This window comes from Bos grunniens, chromosome 1 (genome assembly GCF_055505025.1).
Source record: "Bos grunniens cultivar Pamir isolate PY7600 chromosome 1, Bosgru_T2T1.0, whole genome shotgun sequence".
NCBI lineage: Eukaryota > Metazoa > Chordata > Mammalia > Artiodactyla > Bovidae > Bos > Bos grunniens.
Window position 1 is genome coordinate 135,929,267 of NC_141165.1, and position 24,006 is coordinate 135,953,272.

A 24,006-nucleotide genomic window follows, 5' to 3' on the forward strand; every position below is an offset into this window, starting at 1 on the left:
TTTGTTAAGGATTTTTGCATCTATGTTCATCAGTGATATTGGCCTGTAGTTTTCTTTTTTTGTGGCATCTTTGGTTTTGATATTAGGGTGATGGTGGTCTCATAGAATGAGTTTGGAAGTTACCTTCCTCTGCAATTTTCTGGAAGAGTTTGAGTAGGATAGGTGTTAGCTCTTCTCTAAATTTTCAGTAGAATTCAAGTGCAAAGCCATCTGGTCCTGGGCTTTTGTTTTTTTGGAAGATTTATGATTACAATTTTGATTTCTGTGCTTGTGATGGGTCTGTTAAGATTTTCTCTTTCTTCCTGGTTCAGTTTTGGAAAGTTATGCTTTTCTAAGAATTTGTCCATTTCTTCCAAGTTGTCCATTTTATTGGCATATAGTTGATAGTATGGCATATAGTTGATAATACCACTGATAGTAGTCTCTTATGATCCTTTGTATGTTTTCTGTTGTGATTTCTCTATTTTCATGTCTAATTTTGTTGATTTGATTCTTCTTTCCCCCTCCCCCCTCTTTTTTTTTTTTTTTGATGACTCTGGCTAATGGTTTGCCTATTTTATTTATCTTCTCAAAGAACCAGTTTTTAGCTTTGTTGATTTTGGCTATGGCCTCCTTTGTTTCTTTTGCATTTATTTCTGTCCTAATTTTTACTATTTCTTAACTTCTACTAACCCTAGTGTGCTTTGTTTCTTCTTTTTCTAGTTGCTTTATGTGTAGAGTTAGGTTATTTATTTTATTTATCTCCTGTTTCTTGAGGTAGGCTTGTATTGCTATGACTCTTCCCCTTAGCATTGCTTTTACTGAATCCCATAGGTTTGGGGTTGTTGTGTTTTCATTTTCATTCTTTTCTATGCATATTTTGATTTCTTTTTTGATTTCTTCTGTGATTTGTTGGTTATTCTGAAATGTGTTGTTTGGTCTCCATATGTTTGTATTTTCAATAATTTTTTTTCCTGTAGTTGACATCTAATCTTACCACATTGTGATCAGAAAAGATGCTTGAAATGATTTCAATTTTTTTGAATTTACCAAGGCTAGATTTATGGCTGGAGAAGGCAATGGCACCCCACTCCAGTACTCTTGCCTGGAAAATCCCAATCCCATTGACAGAGGAGCCTGGTAGGCTGCAGTCCATGGGGTTGCTAAGAGTCGGACACAACTGAGCGACTTCACTTTCACTTTTCACTTTCATGCATTGGAGAAGGAAATGGTAACCCACTCCAGTGTTCTTGCCTGGAGAATCCCAGGGACAGGGGAGCCTGGTGGACTGCCATCTATGGGGTCGCACAGAGTCAAACACGGCTGACGTGACTTAGTAGTAGTAGATTTATGGCCAAGGATGTGATCTATCCTGGGGAAGGTTCTGTGTGCACTCGAGAAAAAGGTGAAATTAATTGTTTTAGGATGAAATGTTCTATAGATATCAATTAGGTCTAACTGGTCCATTGTATCATGTAAAGTTTGTGTTTCCTTGCTAATTTTCTGTTTAGCTGATCTATCCATAGGTGTAAGTGGGGTATTAAAGTCTCCCACTATTATTGTGTTACTGTTAATTTCTCTTTTCATACTTGTTAGAATTTGCCTTACATACTGTGGTGCTTCTATGTTGGGTGCATATATATTTATAATTGTTATATCTTCTTCTTGATTGATCCTTTGATCATTATGTAGTGTCCTTCTTTGTCTCTTTTCACAGCCTTTACTTTGATGTCTATTTTATCTGATATGAGTATTGCTACTCCTGCTCTCTTTTGATCTCCATTTGAGTGAAATATCTTTTTCCAGCCCTTCACTTTCAGTATGTGTCCCTAGGTTTGAGGTGGGTCTCTTGTAGACAGCATATATAGGGACCTTGTTTTTGTATCCATTCAGCCAGTCTTTGTCTTTTGGTTAGGGCATTCAACCCATTTACATTTAATGTAATCATTGATAAGTATGATCCTGTTGCCATTTACTTTGTTGTTTTGGGTTCAAGTTTATAGATCTTTTCTGTGTTTCCTGTCTAGAAAAGATCCTTTAGCATTTATTGAAGAGCTGGTTTGGTGGTGCTGAATTCTCTCAGCTTTTGCTTGTCTGTAAAGCTTTTGATTTCTCCTTCATATTTGAATGAGATCCTTGCTGGGTACAGTAATCTGCACTGTAGGTTTTTCTCTTTCATCACTTTAAGTATGTCCCACCATTCCCTTCTGGCTTGAAGAGTTTCTATTGAAATATCAGCTCTTATCCTTATGGGGATCCTCTTGTTCATTATTTGTTGTTTTTTCCTTGCTGCTTTTAATATTTGTTCTTTGTGTTTTATCTTCATTAATTTGATTAATATATGTCTTGGGGTGTTTCACCTTGGGTTTATCCTGTTTGGGACTCTCTGGGTTTCTTAGATTTGGGTGGCTATTTCCTTCCCTATTTTAGGGAAATTTTCAACTATTATCTCCTCAAGTATTTTCTCATGGCCTTTCTTTTTGTCTTCTTCTTCTGGAACTCCTATGATTCCAATGTTGGGGCATTTCACATTGTCCCAGAGGTCCCTGAGGTTGTCCTCATTTCTTTTGATTCCTTTTTCCTCTCTGTTTCATTTATTTCCACCATTCTATCTTCCACCTCACTTATCCTATTTTCTGCCTCAGTTATTCTACTGTTGGTTCCCTCCAGAGTGCTTTTGATCTCAGTTATTGCATTACTCATTATTGATTGACTTTTTTTAATTTCTTCTAGGTCCTTGTTAAACTTTTCTTGCATCTTCTCAATCCTTGTCTCCAGATTATCTGTAACTCCATTTTGTTTTCAAGATTTTGGATCATTTTTACTATCATTATTCTGAATTATTTTTCAGGTAGACCCCTATCTCTTCCTCTTTTATTTGGTTTGGTGGGCATTTATCCTGTTCCTTTACCTGCTGAATATTTCTCTGCCTTTTCATCTCGTTTATATTGCTGTGTTTGGGGTAGCCTTTCTGTATGCTGGAGGTTTGTGGTTCCTCTTTATTGTGGAGGTTCCTCCCTGTGGGTGGGGTTGGACAAGTGGCTTGTCAATGTTTCCTGGTTAGGGAAGTTTGCGTTGGTGTTCTGGTGGGTGGAGCTGGATCTCTTCTCTCTGGAGTGCAATGAAGTGTCCAGCAGTGAGTTTTAAGGTGTCTGTGGATTTGGTGTGACTTTTGGCTGCCTGTATTTTTGTGCTCAGGGTTATGTTCCTGTGTTGTTGGAGAATTAGCTTGGTATTTCTTGCTGTGAAACTTGTTGGCTCTTGGGTGGAGCTTGGTTTCAGTGTAGGTAATGGAGGCTTTTAGATGAGCTTTTGCCAATGAATGTTCCCTGAAGTCAGGAGTTTTCTGATGTTCTCAAGTTTTGGATTTAAGCCTTGTGCCTCTGGCTTTCAGTTTTATTCTTACAGTAGCTTCAAGACTTCTCCATCCATACAGCACTGATGATAAAACATCTAGGTTAATGGTGAAAAGATTCTCCACAGTGGGGGACACCCAGAGAGGTTCACAGAGTTACATGGAGAAGAGAAGTGGGAGGAGGGAGATAGAGGTGACCAGGAGGAGAAGAGGGGGAATCAAAAGGAGAGAGAGCAACCTAGCCAGTAATAGTTCCCCATTTGCTCTCCACATTCTGGAATACTCAGAGAGGTTCATGAAGTTCCATAGAGCAGAGAAGAGGGAGGAAGGAGATAGAGGTAACCAGGAGAAGAAGAGGGGGAGTCAAAAGAAGAGAGACCAATCTCGCCTGTGATTAGTTCCCTAAGTATTCTCCACAGCCCAGAGCACCCAAAGAGATTCACAGAGTTAAGTAGAGCAGGGGGAGGGGGAGATAGAGGTGACCTAGGGGAAAAAAAGGAGAGTCAAAAGGGGAGAGAGCAATCAAGCCAGTAATCACACTCCCAAGTAAAAATGGGTACTGAAGATTGGATTCTTAAAAGTACAGAATTTATAACAAATACCAAAAAGCAAAGATTAAAAGTCTAGAGTAGAGGTTAGACTCTCAAAAATACAATATTATAAAAACAAAACAAAAAAAGTTATAAAAAATATATGTGAAATTTGCTTTAAATATAGGGTCTTTATTTTTGCAAGGTAATAGTAGGTTTTAAAAATGAAATTTAAAGAAGTAATAAAGAACTTAAAATTTTAAAAAAATTAAAAAATGATAATAGTAAAATATATCTAGGAGTTTCTCTGGAGATGTTAAGGGCAGTGTGGGGTCAATTCCGTTTTAGACAGTTCCTTGTTCCAGCTTATACTTCTTCTCAAGCTCTACAGGTCCCTTCCAATGTAGCCAGTGCTAACTACAGGGTTTTTATCTCTTGCACCTGTCACTTCCAAAGCGGTTCCCTCTTCTTTGTTTATTTTGGCTTCTTCTGTTTGCAAGTCTCTTCAGCATCTAACTTCTGCTCTGACACAAGGGGGCAAAGGAGGTCATTTATTTAGGCTCACTTATTCAGTTGTGCTGTAGGAAGGGAGAAACACTGCAAACAAATATCACTGGTGTGTGTGGGGAGTGCTCATGGTGTCTGGGCCACACTGGGTTTGCCCCTGCTCATGGCATGTGTGCTTTCCCAGTCTACATTGCTCAGGTTCCAGGTGGCTCTTCAGGGGAACTGTCTAAAGCAGACCCTGGGTTGCTTGTACTTCCCAGGTCTAAGCCGCTCAGGTTCAGGTTCTTGGGTACTCCACAAAGGCACAGACTCTGTTGGGCCTGCGTTTTGTGCCCTTCCCGGGTATGAGAAGTTCAGGTGACCAGGTGCTTGGTGAGCACACTCTGCCCAGGTGCAGTGCCGTCTTATCACCTCCGCCATCCCAGCTGCTCAGTTTGCTGTGTGTGCAGTGGGCGCACCTTCTCAGGTGTGCCGTGTGTCTCCTCTGGGGAGCTGGTCTCTGGCTGTGATCCTCCTGGCTCATGTCAACTGTCCAGGATCCCAGGAAGACTTGGTTAGCAACTGGGAGCCTGTTCGCAGTTTGGTAGAGGATGCCCTCTCTGGGGCCGAGGTTGCCTCTCGCCTTCCGGCTCTGTCTGTCGCCCGCCTGTCTCCCTGCCTCTGGCAGGGGATGGGCTGGTCCACTTCAGGCTAGCTCTCCTCGGTATTCGCTCAGTCCTTTGTTCTGTGAGCTGACCGGCAGTGCCTAAAGTTAGAGCTTTTCGCGGGAAAGCTCTCTCTCTTTCCTCTTTTATTTTCCTCTCTCTGGCTATCCCACAGTTTGGGTTGCTATCTCATGTTAGCTTCCTCAGATTGCCCTCAGGGCTTTCAGGCCCGGTCCTTACCCTAAGCAATGCAGCCCGCGGCTCCCTGTTCAGCCCCCGCTGGCTGGTGGCGGATGCGAGTATCTGGGCTACTTCTCCACTGGGAGTTGCAGTTAGGTGCGTAGTCTGTGGGTTTTATTTATTTATTTTTTCCTCCCGCTTATGTTGCCCTCTGAGCTTCCAAAACTCCCCACAGAACTGCCGGTGAGAGGGTTTCCTGGTGTTTGGAAACTTCTCTTTTACGACTCCCTCCCCAGGATGGGTCTCCGTCCCTAACTCTTTTGTCTCTCTCTCTCTCTTTTTTTTTTTTTTTATATTTTGCCCTACCTCCTTTCGAAGACAACAGGATGCCTTTCTGGGTGCCTGGTGTCCTCTGCCAGCGTTCAGAAGTTGTTTTGTGGTATTTGCTCAGTGTTTGAATGCTCTTTTGGTGAATTTGTGGGGGGAGAAAGTGGTCTCCCCGTCCTATTCCTCTGCCATCTTAGGACTGCCCTCTGTGGTTAAGTTTTAAGGGAGTCAAAAGTTATGGGCAGATTTTCAACTGTGTGGAGAGTTGGGGGATGAGGGGTTGGTGCCGCAAATTCCTGTGTTGTTCGGGGATTGACTGTATATAGGAAAGACTGTATTTAGGGAAGCCTGGCATGCTGCAGTCCATGGGGTTGCAGAGTCGGACATGACTGAGCAACTGAACAACAACAATGAAAGACTGGATACATGTAGGAAGAAAATGTATGTTAATAGTCCAGCTAAATTTATCAGCCATCAAAAAAATTTGTATACAGTTTTCCAGTGTTTCAAATCTGCTAATTTGTTCTGGTTACTCAGATTCTCTTTAGAAAATCTTTTTTTTTAATGTGATAATGATGACAATTCAGTTCCTTTCAGTCGCTCAGTTGTGTCTAACTCTTTGCGACCCCACGGACTGCAGCACGCCAGGGCTCCTTGTCCATCACCAACTCCTGGAGTTTACTCAAATTTGTGTCTGTTGAGTAGATGATGCCACCAATTAACCCTTGTTAAAAAAGCAGAAGCTAAAATAATATCATTGTACTATACGAATAGCCCCTAAAGAAAATAAGAACTAATTTGTCTTTGTTTTGTTTTACTTTGAATATGTCAATATCATTAACCATGTAAGTATTCTGCTTGGCTTGTCATCAATAGATGCTAATCATTTTTCACTTTAGTGATAACATTTTATATGTATATATAAATGTATATGCAAGTTTCCATGAGAATAGAGGCAATAATTAAATTTTTTAAGCTGCTTACACTTTAGAAGAATTATTAATGAACTATGCCTGTGGTGAGAACTTTGACTGTTTATACATAATTTTCAAATTTGTTATTTTTGAAAGTCTAGCTTTGAGAGATTCAATCGGTTGAGTTAAGCCACAAGGCTTTGCAAGTTTATATATAATGAGAAAGACAATGTGAAAGAATGACCACTGGATTAGGGAAATCTTTTATAACTATTACTACTGCTACTGTAAAGCTTGCTCTTTTGGTTGTAGTTTGTATTTCTAAATGATGATTTAACTCATTTCATTTGGTTTCACAATTATCTACAAGTTAGGAACAGGATATTTTTACCCATTGTTCTCTAAAGTTCAGAGGAATTACAAAATAATGTAACTTTTCTGGGCTACTGTCAATGTTACACACCTTGATCAGACTTGTGGTTCCTTGAACATGTACACAGGCAAAGTTCTATCCGGCTATACATTTACAATTTATGCCAGTTATACCTTAATAATAATATTTTAAAAGAATATGGTCAAAGTGATGAATTGGGGGAACTAAAGTGGTTTTCAATGCAAACACATAGAGGGAAACAATAGAATGGGAAAGAGTTGAGATCTCTTCAAGAAAACTGGAGATAACAAGGGAACATTTCATGCAAAGATGGGCTCAATAAAGGGCAGAAGTGGCAAGGACATAACAGAAGCAGAAGAGATTAAGAAGAGGTGGCAGGAATACACAGAAAAACTATACAAAAAAGGTTTTAATGACCTAGATGACCACAATGATGTGGTCACTCACCAAGAGCCAGACATCCTGGAGTGTAAAATCAAGTGGGCCTTGGGAAGTATCACTATGAACAAAGCCAGTGGAGGTGAAGGAATTCCAGTTAAGCTATTTCAAATCCTAAAAGATGATGCTGTGAAAGTGCTGCACTCAATATGCCAGCAAATTTGGAAAATGTAGCAGTGGCCACAGGACTGGAAAAGGTCAGTTGCCATTCCAATCACAAAGAAAGGCAATGCCAAAGAATGTTTAAACTATGTTACAATTTCACTCATTTCACATGCTAACAAGGTAATGTTCAGAATCCTTCAAGCTAACCTTAAAAAGTACGTGAACTGAGAACTTCCAGATGTACAAGTTTTGAATTTAGAAAAGGCAGAAGAACAAGAGATCATATTGCCAGCATCCACTGTATCATAGAAAAAGCAAAGAAATTCCCCCCCCAAAATCATCTATTTCTCCTTCATAGACTAAGATAAAGCCTTTGACTTTGTGGATCACAACAAACTATGGAAAATTCTTAAAGAGATGGCAATATCAGACCACCTTATCTGTCTCCTAAGAAACCTGTATGCATGTTTGGAATGCTGGGCTGGATGAAGCAAAAGATGAAATCAAGATTGCTGGGAGAAATATCAACAACCTCAGATATGCAAATGATACCACTCTAATGGCAGAAAGTAAAGAGGAACTAAAGTCTCTTGATGAGGGTGAAAGCTGCTACTGCTGCTAAGTCGCTTCAGTCGTGTCCGACTCTGCGCGACCCCATAGATGGCAGCCCACCAGGCTTCCTGTCTCTGGGATCCTCCAGGCAAGAACACTGGAGTGGGTTGCCATTTCCTTCTCCAATGCATGAAAGTGAAAAGTGAAAGTGAGGAGAGTGGAAAAGTTGACTTAAAACTCAACATTCAGAACACTAAGATCATGGCATCCAGTCCCATCACTTCATGGCAAATAGATGGGGAAAAAGTGAAAGCAGTGACATTTTATTTTCTTGGGCTCCAAAATCACTGCAGACAGTGACTGCAGCCGTGAAAATAAAAGACACCTGCTCCTTAGAAGGAAAGTTATGACACCTAGACAGTGTATTAAAAAGTAGAGAACTCACTTTGCCAACAAAGGTCCATCTGGTCAAAGCTATGGTTTTTCCAGTAGTTGAGTATGGATGTGACACGTGGACCATAAATAAGGCTGAGCACCAAAGAACGGATGCTTTTAAACTGTGGTGCTGGAGAAGATTCTTGAGTATCCCTTGGACTGCAAGGACATCAAATAAGTTAATCCTAAAAGAAATCAACCCTGAATATTCATTGGAAGGACTTATGCTAAAGCTGAAGCTCCAATACTTTGGCCGCCTGATGGGAGGAGCTGACTCATTGGAAAAGACCCTGATGCTAGGGAAAAATTGAAGGCAGAGAAGGGGGCAGCAGAGGATGAGATGGTTAGATAGCATCATTGACTCAATGGACTTGAATTTTAACAAACTCCAGGAGATATTGAATGACAGAGGAGCATGGTGTGCTGCAGTCTATGGGTTAGCAAACAATTGGACATAACTTAATGACTGAACAAAAGTTGGGTCACTGTATAATGAGATATCCACAGCTTTATGGTAGTGAGCTAAAGTAAAGAGTGTTGATGGACATTCAACATTGATTTGTCCTTATAAGGCAGAGGATATTGAAAACTCAAGTCAATTCTCTAGTGACAATACATGCACCCAGTATTTACTACAGCAGGCTTCCCTGGTGGCTCAATGGTAAAGAATCTGCTTGCCAATGCAGGAGATGAGAGTTCAATCCCTGGGTCAGGAAGATCCCCTGGAGAAAGAAATGGCAACTGACTCCAGTATTCTTGCCTAGGAAATCCCATGGAGAGAGCACCTTGACTGGCTACAGTCCATGGGGTTAAGAATTGGACATGACTTAGCAACCAAACAACCACAATTTACCACAGCTCTCTATCTTGCAAAACAGTACTTGAGTAATGTAAGCATAGAGAAAGATTTCAGACAGATCACAGAAATACTGGCTTTGAGTGACATAGGTTATGATGAATAGTTTATGATGTATATTAGAAGTGTATTCCAGCCACACATATGGTATAGAAGAGTTGCATAAAAACATGCTTCCTATGGGCCAGTGCTTACAGATCTCAAAGACCTTTGGTACAGGAACTAATATATTTTGACCTGAGTTAGTAATGCTCGAATACCAAAAGGCACAAATCTTTTAAAATTACATCTCATTATTGCATTGCTTAGAGAGTATTAGTATTGTATTAAAACACAAAATGCCTCTCTCTCCCAAGAGAATGAAGGAAGAAGAAGCTTGCTTTGGAATTCTACAAGTAACCTTAATCCAAATGATTTCTACACCTCTTGACTAGACAGTAAAAATTCATCTCATGGTAATATACATGTAGAATTACTTTTTGAGTCTTCATTGATATTTCATTAGGAATTTCTCATAGGTCAAATATAATGTCTAGAAGTTATTGGGCTTCCTGAGCTTTTTTATTAATAATTCCAGATACCAACAATCAGAGTACAAGAATAAAATTATGGTCTTTTTTATGGCCTACACATACTGTCAGTTTAATGTTGGTTAGTGTGATTTAGAATAATTTTAATGAAATAAATCAGGCTTCCTCGCTGTTCTTTTGCTTATAACAACAAAAAGAAATGAAAGACAGTTGTATTAGTTATTCCTTTATAGAACAGATGAGATATTAGAATCCATAGAAATAGTTTTGTGCTAGAGAGAGAAAGCAGGGCAGGATGACAGTCACTTATGAGGCAACAAGCCATTGCCAGGGTCACAGTCACCTGTGACTTGGTTTCAGTTTCCTCTATGTGTGTTTATGTGTGTGTGTGTGTGTGTGCACATGCAAACACTATAGTTTTGCCTCATTATGACCTTATCAGATATCCTCTTTTGAGTCTCACTGAATTTTTACTGAAACATCCACACATTTCAAGGATATAGCAACTAAAAGAGGATTAAATGACAACCCTGAGTTGAATTAAATATGAGTTGCATACAGTGTTGGCATCCGAATCGACTCTCTCGGGCATTTATCTTTTATGTATTATTGTGATTGTAACCTCTCTGCTTAGTTTTTCATTTTTACATATGCTTATGGGAAGTTTAGCAAGAACCAGACCATTGCTTCTAACTTAGAACCTCATATTATTAGAAATATTATTTTCTCCAAGGCAGAGAAAATATTATTAGAGTATTTGAAATATTATTTTCTCCAAGGCAAAGAAAATCTTTATGGCACAAACTCAAAAGCTGCATTTCCTTGGCTTTTGTCTTAAAGTAGAACTGACAGCCATGAGTTAAGGAAATAATTACGGGAAAGGATGCAGAAGCGTATAAACCAAGGGAGAAGAGACATGTAATACCTATGAATTACAACTTTGTATGGTCAGCATTTTTATTTGTAGAGATAATCTGACTATGTATTATCTGTGTATAAATAAATATGGTCACAGTACATGTAAAATATTTATAAATTACTTGTCAGATGCAAGCACTTATTTATGTTTGATGTTTATTGCTCTTATCACGTACAATCGAGGCACTTTAAGGAAATTAAAAACACAAGTTAGTTTTAGCTATGTCTGTAATAAATTTAGCTTCATAAAAGTAATTAATCCTACATCTGAAGTATAATTTTGGTAGATTGACTTCCTTTCTAAATAATGAATAAAAGTAAGCAATAAAATATTGTTTACAAGCATACAAGTTAAGATGGTGGATTACAATTGAATCATGTAATTTCTTTCCCATAAAATTTAGCAAAATGAGTGGGGGGGGAAAATGGCTAATAAAAGCCAATCAGAAATGTTCACCAACAGTCACTAAACAAGAACAATGGAAAACATAATGCATTTTAATAAACTAATCCAAAGAAAGAAACAAATGTTTCTGGAGAGGAAGGAAGAAGTGAACAAAAACATGCTCTCAACAATGCCATCAGTCTCAGAAAGAGCTTGTCAATGTTCCCTAATATGGTATGAATGGTATAAAGAAAATTCAGTTGTTGTCTTTTTCTTCTGCTTGAACACTAGGGGAAGGTCTCCAGGGGAAAGATGGGTGAAGTCTGAAAAAATGAACAACGAGATACCTCTGATAGAAGTAAAGGCTCCAGGGTTTCACAGGGAAATTTCTACTTGACAGCGTGTCCCACTGGGTAAAGTGATCCTGGACTAAGGCAAAGGGCAGAGGGCAGAGGAGAGAGCACAGTCCTGAGTTCTAAGAAGGATGGCATACCACTTTATCTGAGCTGTCTGCCATGCATGAAACTTCCATTCCTCTCAGCTCTCTGGCTACAGAAATTCGGCTAAAACATAAAATACTCACCCTGTAGACTCTAGCTTGGAGGTGAGAACAAATGGATCCAAAAAAATGCAGTGTCGTGTCAGCCACTTTAATTTTTAAAGGAAAGTAAAAATGTGAACCCAACCATTCGCATAGAAGCAAGATGAAAGATTCCATCTTAAAGGAAAATAAGAATACCTTGCTTAAAACCAGAAGAAAATTCCTACCTGTTGTTGTTCTCTGTAAAATAACTCAGTAAGGACACAAATTCAGTAGGTTAGGCACTTACAGACAAGTCTTCTCTTCAGCTCTAAGAACTGCTGTCTCACTAAAGGAGCTAAGTATACACATGGACCAACTCAGCTCCAGTCCTCCTCACATTTCTATGCTGAATCCCCACCCACCTCTGGATTCTAATGTCTTAATATAGTATCTCAGATCCTAACAACCATATCCACCCAGAGGTCATGATCCCCTACCCTCAATATTGGTCTTGCATCTCCACAGGGCTGCTCATCATTCAGCCTCTGCATTTTCTCTAATCTATCATCTCCTCTTGATCCAACCCCCTTCCCGATCCAGTGAAGGTTCCATGAACTATGATTCTCATTAGCTCCCTGGTGGCTCAGTGGTAAAGAATCTGCAGTGCGGGAAACCTAGGTTTGATCCTTGTGTGGAGAAGATCCCCTGGAGAAAGAAATGGCAACCCACTCCAGTACTCTTGCCTGGAAAATCCCATGGATAGAGGAGCCTGGTGGACCACAGTCCGTGGGGTCGCAAAAGACTCAAGACACAACTTAGTAACTAAAATAACAAAAAATATTATCTTCTGCATTAGAACATTCTCCTACTATTATTTCTAGAGGTGAATCTTCCTTAGAGTTTTATATCTGCCTTCTTTTATCCTCTCCACATGTTTTGGTTTCCTTTCGTCACTGTCAGAAAGGACTATGGATTTGAAACAACATAAATTTATCCTTTTACAACTCTGAGGGGGTTCAAAGTTCAAAATGAGCTTCATTGGCTGAAGTCAAGTGGTCAGTAGGGCTGGTTTCTTCTGGGTTTTCCAAGAGGAGAATCAGTTTCCTCTCCTTTTCCAGTTTCTATGGGCCACCTGTGTTTCTTGTGGCCCCTCACTCTATATACAAAGAGTAGCACTTCAGTCTCTGCTCACTTCACACTGCCTCCTCCTCTGACTTTGGCCCCTCCAGAGTCTCCCTTAAAATGAGCATTTCATTGCAGTGAAGAGAACATTAGATCTGCCCACATAACCCAGAAGGATCTTAATCTTAAATGTTCTTCAATCACATCTACAAAGTCCTTTTTGCCTATAAACTAATAGTCCCAGGTTCCAGGAATTAAGAAGCAGACAAATTGGGGGTGAGAAGGCACATTATTCAACGTACTGTACTATACATTGTTTTTGAGGTTTTAATTACAAAATCTTTAGCTCTAACTCACCTACTAAGGATTCTATGGTTAGAACTTTTCTGCAAAGCAACAGACCTACCTATCCAATTCTTCTGTATGAATATCCCACCTACACCTCAAACTCTAAAATATTCAATCACCTATCTTTTTACATTTGATCTTAATTAAATTATTTTCTCCTTTTTTGTATATTTAAGCTTTTCCTTCAGTCTGCATCAATTTCATTAGAACGTAGCCAGGGTTAAGGATCTCTCATCTCCCAATTTTGCCTGCTTCCTTGAATAAGTCTTTCTGACGTCCTCTGACTAGGTTAAATGTCTCTATTTCATACTTTAATAGCACTTTAAGCCACTCCATCTATATACTTAACACGGTATAATTTTACACAGTTATAATTTTACACAAATTTATTGGTGTAAGTATTTTATTCATCTGTTTCTTCCACTAGATGGTAAGCTCCATGCAGGAATAAAGCACAAATGCTTTTATTCATTGTTGTTGTTGTTGTTGCTAAGTCTTGTCCAACTCTTCATGACCCCATGACCTGTAGCCTGCCAGGCTCCTCTGTCCATGGGAAATGCTTTTATGCAATACTGTATTTCACTAACTTTACACAGACCCAGGGGCATAGAAAATGTTCAGTAAATATTTATTAAATGAATGAATGAATAAGTACCTGCACTCTGCCGGGAACTGTGCCAGGTGTTTGAGGAAAAATAATAAGCCATACAAACACAAGCAAGTCCTACTAGTTTTCAAACCTCTTTCAAAAATTGTTTGGGGTTGATAATTTTAATTATCAGAGAGGTTATTGTAACTTTAGTCTCTAAGAAATTAGTGCATAAACAAGATTAGTACTTTTTTTTTTCTGTTCAGTTTTATTGTTCAAGAATGCAAATATGAAGTTTCTCTTCCAAGGACATGTAAATGTGGCTTTAGATTGAGTAAGACAGTCTTTGTTCCTGGACAAACACTTCTATATTTTGAGGAGAAGAGGGTGTCAAAAAACAATGCCTTTACAGTAAATGTTGTGTGTTATGGAATCCTTAACTTTTATTCTTCAAGGTTTCCCAGAGCTGAAGTTGTCATTAGTGATAGTCCAGCCATTTTTTGATAATCACCTGACTTGTGATAGGGAGCCAGGAAGAAAAAAGTCATCTTCATGATCAGTCCACCTTCTGGCAACCCACAGATGTGGCACAAGGTCCTGTAATTTAATTATGAAGTAACACAAATAGGAAGAAAGGCTTCTGCCCCAACCTGAATGTCTTCAATTCAAATAATCTTCATGATCATTCAAAACTAGAAAGCTCCAGAACACAGTCACCATCTTTAACAAGAACACTTGCTGATAACTTTGATTTCCTGTCTCCATTTATCCTTGTGAATAATTTAAAAATATAAGCTGAAAAATTCATTTATCATATTTTTCTTGAAAACTAGTAAGCAATAGTTAAATTAGCTTAGCAGTGAAGATGGGAAAGAGAACACAGACATCAAAAACTTACAGAGAAAGTTAGAAAAGACACATTTCTGAAGTCAGATTCCTTGTTATAAAAATGTCTTACATTGCAAACAAGGGTTGTTTCTAATAATAAATCTGTCAGTGGCAGACATTGGCAAGTCTTCTTTCTACAATAATTTGTAAAACCCTTATTTGCCTATTTTATACATGACAATTCCTTGAGTAAAAATGAGTCTAATCTATAGATCTACAGATCTATAGTTTGTTTGTGTTTTGAAGTGCTTCCTCCTCATCATCTGTAATGTTTTAGGTCCAGTACATTATCTTGATCAGTTGGTGGCAAGTATTAATAACATATAATCATTACATTCAAAAATATCTATGTGCTCTGAATGGGGCCTTGTCAACAACTGAGAGAACATTTAGCAGCCGATAGAACCTAGATAGCTATGGGACCTTCCTGTCTACAAGGGGTACTAATCTTCAGCTTTCAAAATTGTATACTTTGGGACCTCTTAATGGTTTCACTACCACTTAGTATCTGAAGAACATAGTCAGGATTTGCTCATTGGAAATGTGGCGTGGCTGAACTTCGACTGTAATGTACAGTTCACTGCCTTCTTCCTGTCAGCTAGGCTAATTAAGAATTCAACAAACGGCTATTCTATCCTTGTTACAAGTCCAGCCAAGCTGTCTCCATTCTCTCTTCAGGCAGTAAGATATCACTCTAAGGCCTGCCGCAGACTCCCATTGATAAATCCTGTTCTTTGAATTGGAGAAACTCACAAGGCACGGGGGCACCTTTTGTTTTCAATTTCTAACTCAAATGAACATGTGAAGATGTTTGACTAAAGATAATCAGGTTGTACCTTTTCTTTCTGGTTTTTCAAATTAGAATTAATAAATGATGTCTTTACTTGATTAAATCTTAAAACCAATTAATAGAAAATAGTTTCTGTGAAATTAGTCTTGTTCCATAATTTGAAAGAAACTTGTACCTGTGATAGCACAATTCAATATTTATGAAGATTTTTTTTCCATGACTAAAGAGATACCTGTTAATGGGTTTCTAAAAATAAGGGGATTCAGTAATTATCACTTAAAAAACTCATTATCTGTTTCAGAATTTTACCAGTCAAGCTCTTTATCATTTCTAATTCAGAATTAGAGGAGGAGGGACAGAAACTGTGGTCACTTTTCATAAAAATGGCCTACTACTTCATGTGAGTTCCTTCCCAAAGGTATGCTGGAGTAAGGATGGAGGTTGTTTTTGCTTTTGCAAAACAAAAAAGCTTTCATTTAAATTACCTAAGCCAGGACCAAATTTTCTTCAACGCTATTTTAGTCCGTTCCCCTGCTGTCACCTCACTGTTTTACAAGGAATGATAAATGTGATAATGAGTAATGACATCTATTCATGGAAAATGTGAAAGGTCTGAAGTTACAGTACTTTTCATTAGGAAAATGTGTCTCTAGCAGCGACAGGCACCTTGACTTAATCAGCCCAGCTCCAATTCTCTAAAAGAAAGAAATTTTCCTTAAATTTTATACAGTCCCCACTTCTTCCTCCCTCTCCCCAGCACTTCCGTCCTGTTAGCTACACAGGCTTTTTCATGGTAGTTTAAGTGTAAAGAAATGTTTCAACTCTTATTTTATCCATTAAAATGCAAATGATGTAGGGCTTTCTGATTGTTTAAGCCCCTGGGAGCTTTTGGATATGCAACATTGACTACATGTTTTCAAAGTGAATTCTTCTATATCCTTCATCTTCTCCCTTCCAAAATGCGAAACACAATGAATGATTAGTGTGGAGCCAGGAAAGCAAGATGTACATAGAGATTAAAAATGACCTTGCTTTCTTGGTCTCCATTTGAGACAAGCTGTATGATGCACGGAGGCCATTTTACAAACTTAAGGTGGCACATGTTATTTCTATAACTCTTCTCTATCAGGATTTCAAAGGTATTTATCTCTAAACTGACACTGGGAGTATACTTGATCTCCAGCTAAGAAACTAGTCCCTGTGTAATTAATGTAAGAAAAATGATCCACCATTAAACCCTGTTGGTTTTAGAAATATAAAATATAGTTTTATGAAAAAGAAGTCATATTTTACGGCAAGACAAAAATGTAAACATAAAAAAAATTTCTCTGCCCTTTGGCTTCCTCTCTCCCCCTGTTTGCATGTGTATCTGTGCCGTGCATCAACCAACCTTCCCATCAGCAGACACACCTGCTCAGCCATAAGGAGCAGCATTCTCCTAGCATCGAGGCAATTCCTTAAAGATAACATTCTTTCTTGATCTTGTAAGGGGCTGTGATGATACTTAGATCTGATTTGTGTAAACCGTCAGTAATACGTCATTTAATGTACAGCCTTCAGTCTCAAAACTCATATAACTCTACCTTGACTTCTAAAGGGGGAAACAGTTCTCAGAGATTTCTGAGCTGCTATTCCTGGGTTATAATCTTAAATCTGACTCAAAACCAATTTTCCATTTCTTTCTTAGACTGATTAATTTCTTTGTTGACAATGTTTTGTCTGAGGTTTACTTGGGGAAAAAAAAAAAAGAGCAGTTAAACATTTGAATGCCAAGCCTTTACTCACAAATATCTACACGATGCCAATATTATACCCAAAATATTAAAACTATATAATACTAATAATATCGAAATAAAACTTAAAACTGTCCCCAAAGGAGTGGAATTAATTTATAGCACAAAGATAGTTTAAAACATTTTTAAGATATGTATATATATATGTGTATATATATATATAATTTTTTTCCCTTAGTGAGTTCTTAAATTTTAGTGAGTAATATCAACATGCTTTTTTAAGGGGACTTACCTTTATTCAAATATCCCTTTCTGCAAACTCACAGCAGAACAGTATGATATTCAACATCAGTATCTTCCCTTTCTCCTCTCTCTTCTGGGAATACTTACAGGTCACAATGTGTCATCTAAACTTACCTCATTTCATGCTTCATCAAAATGTATCTATTTTGTATCTCATATCTTCAAATGTCCAGTCAGTAAAATAAACTAATTTACTTCTAATATTAATATTTGCATAGGTGAACATATTAATCCTTATATGGAGGGCAGTGGTTAAAAACCACAAATTCATTGTCATGGTAAGAATGTCAGGGAGGCTAGTGTGGAAAGTATTGATATCTAGTACCTTAACAAGTTCTTTTTCTGCTTCTTGAATTGCCTAATGTAATTCACTTTCCACTCTCCCAGAAAGAAAGATTCACTTTGAAATGTGGATATTCAAAAATCATATTTCCAAACCAACGGCCATAGCCAAACCAATAGGCATATTATCATTCATGATTTTTTTGTGTGAAAATCATATCAAACATGGGTTCTTGGATTTGCGTAAACTATTTCCTATTCTCTGACCTTGTTTTCACTTTGAGTATTAACTTTCAAAAATAAGATAAAGTTCCACCTAAATTACTTTGAGCATAAAATTCATTTTTTGCTCCCCAAAAGTACCACTTCAGCATAACCATTAGCAATAAGCTCCTCTCTTCTGATCTCTGGACCTGATTACAAAAAAAACTTTTACTCTTCAAATCCATGTGTGTGTGCATGCTAAGTCGCCTCAGTTGTGTCTGACTCTTTGTGACTCTATGGACTGTAGCCCACCAGGCTCCTCTGTCCATGGGATTCTCCAGTCAAGAATACTGGAATGGGTTGCTATGCCCTCCTCCAGGGGATCTTCCTGACCCAGGGATAGAACACAGATCTCTAAGGTCTCAGGTCTCCTGCACTGGCAGGTGGGTTCTTTATCCCTAGCACCACCTGGGAAGGCCTCAGACCCATGAAACTCTCTTATAATCATTGTATTCCCAGTCAATAGATATTAACCTCAGTGTTTACATAAATAAGTTTAATAAATCTGTGGCCACTTGAAGAACCTATTATGTAAAGATCTCCACAACTCTCTGTTTCTAAAAATTACACTTCAAAGGTTTTGGTTCAATCAGCTTCAAAACATTACTTTTAACTTCAAAATTCTTCCCTTTTTTTTTGCAAGGAGAAAATGATAAGATAGTTTCTTTCTATTTCTGTGAGTCAAAAGATTTATTTGGCCACCTGACAAAGGTAACAGAATGCTGCTTCTTATTTGAAAATAAGGAGGAATTTTGCAAAAGCATTGGAAATTTTAATTCCTAATCTATAGAACTTTTAATTCAAATGAAATAACTGATTAAATAATACAAATTTAATTGATCCTAGAGTTTTAAAAGCACTGTTTTTATAATATGTTACTTACTTTAAACCAGTTCACATAATAAGGCACTCAAAGGCTTTAAGCAAAAACTAAATGGAGCATATCTGTAAAACTAGCAACTGGCCTTGAATATAAATGTGGTCTTAAAGAAAATTATGTTATATGCTACAAATAAAAAACATTAAATATTTACATAAAGTTAAATAATCTATTTTCTACTTATTTTCTTCCTTGTATAATTTATCAATTCAGATATTTTAGTAGCCAATTTAGCCCTATGCCTATGTCATTCCATCATGAAAAGGAGTCTTCATGAAACAAACAGGTAAAACAAGCTTCTGCTCGTCACATGCAAACAAGAGCTTTCTTAATACACGGGAATTCTCTAGAAACACATTATGCCTTTCCTGTTAATAGATCCAAAGATGAAAGGATGAAGAGGAAACTGATGTTTCCTAAAGATGAGTCTTTATATATTCTACTCCTAAAATAGGATACAGTTTTCTATCAGAAGAGATTTGCAGAGGATTCATAATGAGAGAGACACAGAAAGCCAAGCACTTGATTTTTTTTTTTTTTTTACTTGCCAAAATTTCAAAAGCCTTTCTAACACTTAACCAGTACCATAGGAATGATGTATTTACCAGCACTGTACATTTGGGACCTGCAAAACTAAATGAATTTATGATGTATTAACATTTTCCCTTTGCTAAGGCTTTAAGGTTAATAAACACACAGTAGGTGTGTTGCCTGAACTTGCAGCCCTATTACTCTCCTGTCTATATTTAGTTAGACTTTGAATTAGGAGCCAAGTAGGTTTTAGAATTTTTCACACTATATTGTGTGTATTTGATTTCCGCAAAACAGATATGAATGTACTGATGGCTGGGATGGTATCTTTCAGTTTTGGGGGACTATTCAATTGCATTCGGAGAAGGCAACGGCAACCCACTCCAGTACTCTTGCCTGGAAAATCCTATGGATGGAGGAGCCTGGTAGGCTGCAGTCCATGGGGTCGCTAAGTTTGACACGACTGAGCGACTTCCCTTTCACTTTTCGCTTTCACGCACTGGAGAAGGAAATGGCATAGAAGAACATAGTGCTCCCGGCACAGGCATCATGGCGATTCATCGAGACTAAATCAGGAAACCAAGCCATTAACTGGTTCTGTGACCCTGGACCACTCATCTCACCTTTTAAGATTCCTGGTGCTTCTTACATGAAATGAGATGATTACACTCTTTCTAAGAAACTTTCCAGATATAAAATTCTATGATGTTTAATTAAGGAAGTAAGTACAGGAAGGGATACTATGAACGTGTGGGAAGGAGCTTCTTGTTCAAATTCGGGAGTGAAACACAAATTCAAAGAGTAAACTGACAAATCCTTGGCAAAGTTGTTCAAGCCTTTGAAAACCAGAGGAAGCATTCTGGAAAAGCAGGATGAAAGCAGAAGAAATCTACTCGCCGAAGATGGAATGATATGGATGCACATTTGTGATTTAGATGCTTTTCTTTACTGAATGCATTCTCCAACCATGAGCAGTCTGGGTGGCAAAAAACCTGACAAGTCAAACATTAAGACAAACTTAACGGAGCAGCTGAAAATTAGGAAAATCCCTCAAAATAGGAAAACAGCAGAGAGGTGATCCTAATCTCTGCCTAGATCCGGCTTACATTTTATAACGTAGCCTGTTTGACATTGAGAACAAGTGAACTTTGTGTGTTCAGTCACTTTAGTCGTGTCCAACTCTGAGACCCCGTGGACTGTAGCCCACCAGGCTCCTCTGTCCATGGGATTTCTGAGTCAAGAATACTGGATTGTGTTGCAGTTTCCTTCTCCAGGGAATTTTCCTGACCCAGGGATAGAAGTGGGGAAGCCCCTTAAGTGAACTTTGATTGCATACAAAAACTTCACACGTTTTCTTCCTCCTCCTATGTTTTTGATGCCACAATTTCTCTCTTTTCATATTGTGCATTCATTCACAAATTGTTATAGCTATAGTTACTATTAATATTTTCATCCTTTAACCTTGATGCTAGAATTAAGTGTTTAACATTTTACTGTATTATACTGTTAGAGTATTCTGAAGTTGTCTGTTAGCTTACCTTTACTGGTGAGTTGTATATCTTCATGTTACTTATATTAGGGGATCCGTGGCTAAGGTGTTCCTAGTGGGCCATGGGTGAGCTTCTTGATGGAGTTCATGATGCAGTTAGTAGGATTCATGTCTTTAAAAAAAGGAAAATTCATTTGGCTGAGCCAGGTCTTAGCTGCAGCACATGGAAACTTTAGTTGGGGCATGTGGGATCTAGTTCCCTGATCAGGGATCAAGCTGGGCCTCCTGCACTGGGAGCTTGGAGTCTTAGTCACTGAACCACCAGAGAAGTCCCAGATTCATGTCTTTTAATACCCTAGACGGGTTTTGTCTGTTCTGCTTTCAGCCTCCCCCTTCCCACCCCCACGCCCCCTCAGTCATGCAGCTCATAATTCAGGGATCTGGATGAGGAGAGAGAGAAATGAGCTCCTTTGGCAGCATTTCACATGGCTGGGAAAGCCGAAGGCTCTCTCACATGCTTCAGCTATGCCCTGTGGGAGAAACCTGGCTAAGATGGGCCAAGAAGATCTCTCTTGGCTTGAGCCCTGTCGCCTTGGGGGAAAGGGGCTGTGAGTAAAGTCAAGCCATTCTTCTTATTCAGTCCAATGTGTCCAGACTTGTAATTTTTCGCTCCAGCAATGAGGTGGAGCTTCTCTTCTAGAAAGCTGGACTTCTACAAAGGCTGTCTTGTCTGTGGGTGATTGTCTAACAGTGTTTCCCAGAGGCTCCTGGACCACAGAGGAAGGGCTAAAGCCATTTCAAAAGTCTCTGCAGGATCCGCAACCAGGACCAAGGTCTACCTGTCTATTGCCCAATGCCTGGGTGGGTCAGTCTCTGCCTCGGTCCCTTGGTATATGGTGCCAGATCCCAGAGGTTCCATAAAGGCACTCTTGTCAGTGGGTAGATGCCAGACTTTTGTTGTTGAATTAGGGGACAGAAATGAAGGCTATCTCATGCCTCCATGGTGCTGATGCCGTTCCAAGTCCAGAGTTTTCACTGGTGGCTGGTGACACTGGGGCTTTCTCCCTGCAAAACCAGCTGATTTCCAAAATTCTAGACTCCCAGAAACATGGCAGGTGTATATTATCAATCACATTGTTTACACAGTCTAGGAAAACTGGTATAGCAGAGTTCAGTGCCCAAGGCACATAAAACAGCCTTATTATTTAGGAACACGAGGGAAATCTCAGCCAAGATTTTACATGATAGCCTTAACTAGGAAGCCCTTCCAAGAGCAACATCAGACCTGCTATATTACCTTTTTCCATAGTCACCTTGATACTGTTCCTAAACCCCAGCTGTGTCACTTTCTTCCATAGCTGCAGTTACATCTTGTTTGCATTCCCCCTACAACCACCAAACTCATAGAAATAGCCTCATCACATTCTCTGCAGAGAAAGTAGGCACCAGTCCACCAGCTCTATCTCCTTAAATGTCTGAGTTTCACCTCCACAAGTCTCTCCTTTAAAGCTTTTAAAATAAATAATCCCAGCCTCTTCTTTGTTTACTTCTACCTAGGCATGGTCTCTGCTTCCTGCAATTGCTATTTTCATAACTTCTATTATTGGTAGTTTCATTTTTTCTGTTGAGTTCATTGACAACTTTCTACATAGCTTAAAATCTTTATATGAAATTATATATGATCAACTATCTACTGCAGCTCTAAGCCCGACAAGAACAGAGACCATCTTCCTTTGGTAGAGGTGATTGACAAAGCTAGAATCACCAAGATTTGTTGATTCACTTACTCATTAATTTTCATTTTTCATACCAAGTTTGTGCTGAGGCAGCTGTGGCAACAGTAGCAAGAACAGAAGTAGCCACAGGTTTAGGGGCCTCTGATGACACCTACACTGGGAGAACTTGAAACCAGATTTCAGGATCAACTGAAAGGCTGATGCTGAGGCTGAAGCTCCAGTACTTTGGCCACCTGATGCAAAGAAGCAACTCACTGGAAAAGACCCTGATGATGGGAAAGACTGAGGGCAAGGGAAGGATGACAGAGGATGAGAAGATTTGATGACATCACTGACTTAGCGGATATGATTTTGAGAAAACTCCAGGAGATAGTGAAGGACAGGGAAGGCTGGCATGCTGCAGTGCATGGGATATCAGAGAGTGGACATGATAACATCTGAACAACGAATGTACCAAAAAAGTCACTGTAGCCATATAACATTTGATATTCCATTGTTCAGTTCAGTTCAGTCACTCAGACGTGTTCGACTCTTTGCAACCCCATGAACCACAGCACGCCAGGCCTCCCTGTCCATCACCAATTCCCAGACTTTACCCAAACTCATGTCCATTGAGTCAGTGATGCCACCTAACCATCTCATCCTCTGTTGTCCCCTTCTCCTCCTGCCTTCAATCTTTCCCAGCATCAGGGTCTTTTCCATTGAGTCAGTTCTTCACATCAGGTGGCCAAAGTATTGGAGTTTCAGCTTCAACATCAGTCCCTCCAATGAACACCCAGGACTGATCTCCTTTAGGATGGACTTGGTGGATCTCCTTGCAGTCCAAGGGACTCTCAAGAGTCTTCTCCAACACCACAGTTCAAAAGCATCAATTCTTCAGCGCTCAGCTTTCTTTATAGTCCAACACTCACAACCATACATGACTCTTGGAACAACTATAACCTTGACTAGATGGACCTTTGTTGACAAAGCAATGTCTCTGCTTTTGAATATGCTATCTAGGTTGGTCATAACTTCCCTTCCAAGGAGTAAGCACCTTTTAATTTCATGGCTACAATCACCATCTGCAGTGATTTTGGAGCCCCGAAAAATAAAGTCAACCACTGTTTCCACTGTTTCCCCATCTATTTCCCATTAAGTGATGGGACCGGATGCCATGATCATAGTTTTCTGAGTGTTGAGCTTTAAGCCAACTTTTTCACTCTCCTCTTTCACTTTCATCAAGAGGCTCTTTAGTTGTTCTTTGCTTTCTGCCATAAGGATGGTGTCATCTGCCAGCCTGAGGTTATTGATATTTCTCCCGGCAATCTTGATTCCAGCCTGTGCTTCTTCCAGCCCAGCGTTTCTCATGATGTACTCTGCATATAAGTTAAATAAGCAGGGTGACAATATACAGCCTCAATGTACTCTTTTTCCTATTTGGAATCAGTCTGTTGTTCCATGTCCAGTTCTAACTGTTGCTTCCTGACCTGCATACAG

General features: G+C 39.0%; 1 long non-coding RNA gene across 2 annotated transcripts in view; it reads right to left on the reverse strand.

The window, feature by feature from the left end:
• The window catches only part of LOC147380234 (uncharacterized), a 207,679-nt gene that overhangs the window by 15,195 nt on the left and 168,478 nt on the right, over positions 1–24,006 (reverse strand). For both annotated transcript variants that reach the window (XR_015167480.1, XR_015167481.1), the window contains exon 2: positions 20,841–20,963. This is a non-coding gene — a long non-coding RNA (uncharacterized LOC147380234). The remainder of the gene's footprint in view (positions 1–20,840; positions 20,964–24,006) is intronic.